This window comes from Perca fluviatilis, chromosome 5 (genome assembly GCF_010015445.1).
Source record: "Perca fluviatilis chromosome 5, GENO_Pfluv_1.0, whole genome shotgun sequence".
In the NCBI taxonomy this organism is placed as follows: domain Eukaryota; kingdom Metazoa; phylum Chordata; class Actinopteri; order Perciformes; family Percidae; genus Perca; species Perca fluviatilis.
In genome coordinates this window covers 32,903,714-32,910,665 of record NC_053116.1, presented here as the reverse complement: position 1 = coordinate 32,910,665, position 6,952 = coordinate 32,903,714, and the positions used below count along the sequence as shown (strand labels likewise).

General features: G+C 39.2%; 1 pseudogene; it reads left to right on the top strand.

Annotated features, from left to right (window-relative positions):
- The first annotated feature begins 2,365 nt into the window (after positions 1 to 2,365).
- Positions 2,366 to 4,971, top strand: LOC120558494 (annotated as a pseudogene).
- The last annotated feature ends 1,981 nt before the right edge of the window (positions 4,972 to 6,952 follow it).

The following is a 6,952-nucleotide window of genomic DNA, read 5'->3' as shown; positions in this document are numbered from 1 at the left end:
TCTCTTTCTCACATTGCCTAAAACAAATAGAAGAGACTGCTTGAGTTGTTTTGTGGGACAGAGCTTCAACCAGCAGTTAAATGTCTGAGTTTTCTGTTTGTTTAACTGAAATCTTCATTCATATGCTCTTTGTTGAGAACAAAAACCTGCATCTCTTCTGTAAAACAATCCCCAAAAAAAAAAAAAAGTTTTTTTTTTTTTTCTTTAAAAAAAAAAACCTTTTGACCAGAATAATGCTTTGCTTCGTTTTATTATGATTAAGACATTGACATTGTATGCACTCTCTAATATAAAGATCTATATATATGATTGAGCATTGATTCGGTGGCACTCACTGTAAACAAACAATAAATACAGTTGGTATGGAAGTTCTTTTGTGTGTTTTTTTCCCCCAGTGAGTCTACAGTACGTCTGGATAAGACAAAGCAGTTTCTCAATCAATTTTCTGAGATTGACGTTCTTTTTGGCCTAGCCAACTTTGTAGTTTTTTTGCGGTTTCAACAACTAGTAACGTAAGAACAACTACAACACCACACCGGCTCTAGCTAGACCGGAAACAAAACCACAGGCACGCCGCACACACTCGTTTGGGCTTGCGAGAACGTTAACGTTTTGAGCGGATGGCGAGCGCAAGATGCCGAAATGGATGCCAATAAGAATCTGAATAGAAAGTTTACTTTTAAAAGGTTGCCAAATGGTTCCATTGACAAGACCAAAGTGATCTGTGTGTTTTGTCGTTGTGAACTGAGCTATCATCGCAGCGCGTCCAGTCTGAAATACCGCTCGATAGCCGAGCACACAGCTGATGCGAATTCTCCGCCTCCTCAGTCAGGCGACTAAAGCAAAAAGCAAGCCGATCCACTTTTCCATGTTGATAAGAGCATTAAAATGAGAAAAAATAATGGGACAAAAAGAAATCAAGGGATATTTACAATAGATAAAAAGTTAACTATGACATTAATCGCGATTAAATATTTTAATCGTTTGACAGTACTACTTAATATATATATGAATAGTCTTATTTTTATCAAAATTAAAGCTACAGTTGGTTACTTAAATATTTATTTTCTCATATTTGCTCAAAACTTTACTTTATCCTGACTACAACATGAATCAGATCATCTGTGAAAAAATCATTAGGAATTAGTTTGCTCTGGCCAGTGGCTGTTTGGTTTGCACTCATCTTGGTCCCAAACTTTATCATTTTACAGCTTAACTACACTAAAATAGGTTTCTGAAAACATTTGAGGCGAGAATTAGGCAATGCAGTAACAGAATCAAAATGTTTCATCTCACAAGCAGTGATTGACACTGTGTTAGAGACTCCTTGGCTCTGATTGGTTGTTTATCTTCCGGTGCAGTGAAGGCTTGCAAATGCCACTAGGAGCACTAGGGGGAGGCAGAGTAACATAATTCTTTCCACAGATTATCAAATATGACAAAAAGTAATTTTTTTTTGACGAATGTCTCCAATCAAAGTCATGGTATCAGTGGGAACTCACTATAACCATATTCATATTCATACAAATCTTCACCTTTTTAATTGAAGAATTCACTTCCAAAAGCATTTGGCAAGAAATGACAGCTTAACATATTAAGACGGTCAAAATAGTCTTCCTTTGGTGAAAGAACTTTAAATTGAACAAATGCTGACTCCAATCACAGTACTAGTGGGAAATCACCCAAAACCCTGTTATCCTCTAAATTCATGCAATACTGAAACAGAAAAGTAGAAATGTCTTTCTCTTACCATCTAGCAAGAAATAACAGCCGATATTACGCTCATTTTGACGTTCATACTTGTAATTTGGGTTTCTACTAGAACATGTTTACCTGCTTAAAGTTCAAAAATGTTATTTTTTCTTATACTGTCTGTCTAAATATACTGTATTCACCCTCTGTCTGAAACGCTCTGTTTTAGCACCTGTCTCTTTAAGCCCCCCTCCCCAAAAGCCCAGTCTGCTCTGATTGGTCAGCATATCTGGGTCCTCTGCATCTTCGCTGACAGAGTCTCTGCACCGTTATTGCAGCCGGGGAATTACTTTCTACCTATATATAGTATAGGTAGACTGCTCGTTTGAAGGCACAGTTTCTGAATACAGGCTGTGTATATTTCTCTGTGGATTGAGCATTTTGATACTTTCACAGTATTTATATAGCACTTAGACCTGCTTTATAATTAAAAAAACAAGATGTCTAAAAATCATCTTAAGAACTCTTAAACTTGCTACATTACGGACACTGCTGTGATTCTAAGTTTTCACATCCTTGTGCTGAAATTTGACATCAATAAATCATGAGAGGCAGCTTATCAATGACATGTCCAGGTATCCTGGATGTCTGATAAAGGCCAATAAGGAAGACATGATAGTTACTCATTGACTCCAATAGACTTTACACCCATCCGTTTGTATAGCAATAACAAGTCGATTCACTCTGGTTAAAGTATATTTGCACAAAGGTAAGATGAATTTGCAGTACTTCTTTAACGATTCAAACTTGTATGTACCCCTAGATGTCTAAAATGCATCTTTATGTCAGCCTGCAGGGTTCAGTTTGGCTCCAGACGAGTTAAAATGAGCGACATCTCGGAGGACGATAATGAGATCTCCTTTCAAGTAAAGGTAAATCCGGATTTTTGACAGTTGAAAATCTCATTCTGAATGTGGAAATTAGAGTACTTGTGATTAATAATGGCAGCTGAACAACAGTGTACGCTTGGTTTCATGGAATGGACTCCCGATATATACTGAAAACATTATGTATCTCGCAGTATAGAACAGCAGCTTTTCTTAATCTGATATTCAGCCTTGTTTAAAACACCATTTTCGTCTTTGCTTCGTGCATTTATTTCTCTAAACTGTAGTTTCTCGGCCGAGTTGAGGTGGTCCGTCCTGATGGACTACAGATCCTGTCTGAAGCAGCTCAGAGCCTAAAGGTCAGCAACAACGACTCATCCCATTTTAGTTGCTGTTATTCCCCTTTACAGGGAAACAGTCTTTCCCTTGATATCATTTTTCCCGTTGATGTCCATGCAACTCTTCATGCAAACTGTTGACTCGGATGCTGGGATTCTTCTGCACATCAAAAACTTGTATTCTAATGGGAAGTTTGTATCCACAATAAGAGCTATGGACTTGTTAATATGTTAACATTCAGTAAACATGACATGTAATCCTTCCCATCGTTTCCCTAGACACCAGATAAATACTCCTCAGAAAAGGCAGCGAAGAAGAGCAAAGTCCATCTCTTCCTGTCGCTGAGTGGGATAGACGTTTTGGAAAACAAAACCAAGGTGCGTGACAAAAGTGTAGCCTACTAGTTATCATGATACCCGTCCAAGGATACGCAGGATTCAATCACTCGCTTTCTTTGGCCTTGAATGATCACTTTCAATCTTCTCGTTGTCCTTCCTATGCCCTCAGTTTCTGTTGTACTCGTGCCCTCTGTCCACTATTTCCTTCTGTGCCGTCCTTCCATCTTCACCCAAAGTCTTTGGATTTGTGGCTAGACACCCTGCAGCAGACATGAACCACTGTTATCTGTTCCAGAGCAAGAAGTTTGTGAGTATCCCCCAGTACAGCATAACAGCTATGCATTCCCTATAGGAACTATTTGATGGTTTATTGTTGTTATTTTAGCAGGAAAACCATAACATGAATATTGGAAATATACATTTTCTAACCCCCCCCCCCCCTTTTTTTTTTTCAGTCTCACTTGCTGGTCTCACTTATTGGGGATGTCTTCCGAGCTTCAAAAAAGAGGAGAGCATCAGGGGAGGAAGAGACCTGATAGTGGAAGCCCTCAGACATAAGGTTAGTTCTTTTGATTTGACATTACCATCAGAGCTGGGGGTTAAGTTTATTAGGGTATTTATACCAGCTGCTACGAACTCTATAAATGTTTGTAATGTTCAGTGCTGCATTGTTTAACAGTTGCCTCGTCTTCATCATTCTTTTCTTTCTTTTTTTCAGAATAAAGTGCTGCAAAGAGAGAATGCTGAGCTGAAGAGGAGGCTTGCAGGACAAACTAACTGACCCAGGGGTGTCAAAACGCATTTTCACTAAGGGCCACACAGGAAAAGAGAATCACATCAAGGGCCAGACGTGTGTAGTTTATTGACATGCATACTGTCCATCGAAAAAAGTTAAATATCTTTGACTGTATACTGCATGCCGCTTATTCCGTAATTTTTGTTGCTTTTTCTGACTTCTGGCTTTCTCAGATGTTTCTGTGATTATTCTTTTTCTTCTTTTTCAAGGCCCACGGGGTTCGGCCCCGTGGGCCGTGAGTTTGACACGTGTGAACTGACCCTACTACTATATGCTGTTGTACTTATACACACTTACATACCACGACACATACAATATTGCCCCTCTTATATACTGTTTACCGTCAGGAAAACCTTCCAGCAGAATGGTGAAATGCAGAAAAGGGAAATAAGAGGGAAGGAAGGAAGGATGTAAATGAATGTTAGAGTTGAAACAAAACACGTTTAATAATATTAATACTACTAATAATAAACTTTTGTGTTATTATTACTCTTTTTTTATGTTGAATCAATTGTAGGTGTGGTACCTTCATCTAAACCAGTAGAGGGCAGCAGTAAGCAACTAAGAACTATTCAGGTGCATTCAAATGCTGCCTTCACAGCGTCGGGGAAAAGTGAATGTAATTGTTGTAACTTCATGAAGAACCATTAACTGAAAATATTCAAATAAGATGAAGAACCAAAGAAAGTCTTGAATACCACAAAAAAGACAACATTTGATATGACGGCAGACTTTTGCTGTGGGCCTTGTACTGATTCATAGAGACCTGAGAATGTGTTTAATGTCAGCGATGGTAGAATATTAGGTTATTTGCAACTGCACAACAACTGGATAATACATCAATCTTTCATGCCTGGCTGTATTTTATTGCTTGTCTATTACAATACAATATAACGCACTGGAAGCTAAACCAATTGAATGCACATGAGTCATTGAATTATTGGATATTGGATTGGCAAATTCGTCGAAAACATCTGTTTGTAAACTATCTGAGGGGGAAAGGAGACAAGTCATCCAACCATTGGGATCTTTCAGACATGCTGGCAAAAGGAAAGAACACCAAAAATAGTTTTGGTTAGACGGGGATCATATGGCACAAACTAGTCTCACACAGTTCATGAAATGTTCACGTACTTTAATCTATTGATTTGTGTACACGAACACGTTTATCTCATTTTCGTGATTTTTTTTTTTAAACTAATGTATTTCAATGGGAAGCATCATTCGTGATCACAGCACGATTCTTTCTGCCAGTCGGGCTGCAGCATTTATTGTTTGTATTATATTTATATGCATGAGAAATAGAGAGCATTTAAAGGTCCCATGACATGGTGCTCTTTGGATGCTTTTATATAGACCTTAGTGGTCCCCTAATACTGTATCTGAAGTCTCTTGGTCTCCTTGGTGCAGAATTACAGCCACTAGAGCCAGTCCCACAATGAGCTTTCCTTAGCACGTGCCATTTCTGTGTCTGTAGCTATTGAGGAGGAGAGAGGGGGGGCAAGGTGGAGGGTGGGGGTGTGGCCTTGACCAACTGCCACTTTGCTCGTTTGAAAGCCATGATGTCTCTCTCTCATGGGTGGGCCAAATTCTCTGGGCGGGCAAAGCAGAGAAAGGGGAGGTAACCTCGATTCCAGGTCGGCCCATCTGAGCTTTCATTTTCTCAAAGGCAGAGCAGGACACCCAGGGCTCGGTTTACACCTATCGCCATTTCTAGCCACTGGGGGACCATAGGCATGCTGGGGGAACGCATATTAATGTAAAAAAAAAACTCATAAAGTGAAATTTTCATGCCATGGGACCTTTAACAAACCAGATCAGTTCAAAAGACTGGAATTCTCTCACCAATCTGCTCATTTCATACAAAATGTGTGTGTGTGTGTGTGTGTGTGTGTGTGTGTGTGTGTGTGTGTGTGTGTGTGTGTCTGTCCGTGTGAGCGCCTGTCCTACCAAAGCAGAGAATTAACTCCACGCATAGTTCATTACAGGCTAAGTCTTAAATATATTTGGAATATCCATTGAAATATTCACACATTTTACATGAAAAAAAGTTACTCTCAGATGTGTCCAGTTTGGGACGTCGCATAGCATTACTGTACGTGCTGGGGTACATTTTCACATAATATACAAGTGGACACCTGAGTATTATCCCCATATTGATATAAATCCAACCAAAACATGCTTTTAGGGATATTGCAGTCAAATATAGTGATTGTGATAATGCAGCAACAAAGTAATCTGTATTTTCTGTCTTTTAAAAAACTACTAATCGTTTAAAAGGTTAAGGCTGGTGATAGTCTGTATTTTTGTATCAATATAAATCCCATTAAAGACCCAAACCCTAGCCTGATAACTCTTCTTCCTCCAAAAACACATCAATGAGCAACATCTTGTTAAAAACACATCAATGAGCAGCATGTTGTTAGGAAGTGATTAGCTAGTAGTACACAGGCCATACTGTAGGCCTACATACTACATGACAATAATTGAAGGGGGTCTCGCCCAGGGTGTAGGCCTAGGCTAATTCAATGTAGAACCCCCACTGCATAGGCCTACGTGTGTAGACCTGGAACTGCTGAACATTAAACACAGTTACAAAACCAACTGAATAATAACGTTATATGGACCGCAGGAAGCAGGGGAACTAACAGGAAAGAGCAAATAAGCAGATTGAGAATTGGAATTATCTAGATAAATGAAGAAAATATACATAAGAGAGATAAGTGGTGAGTAGCGTAGGCCTACAGTTTGAAAATCATATTGAGTGTGGACTAGCCTACAGCGAGGAGGGCAGAAAAGGTAATTTGGTTTTATGAGACGGACATTGAGGAAGAGTAAATCCAGAGGGTGGCAGTAATGCAACTTTAAGGATGATAACTGCCGTGAAAGCTTAAAGACGA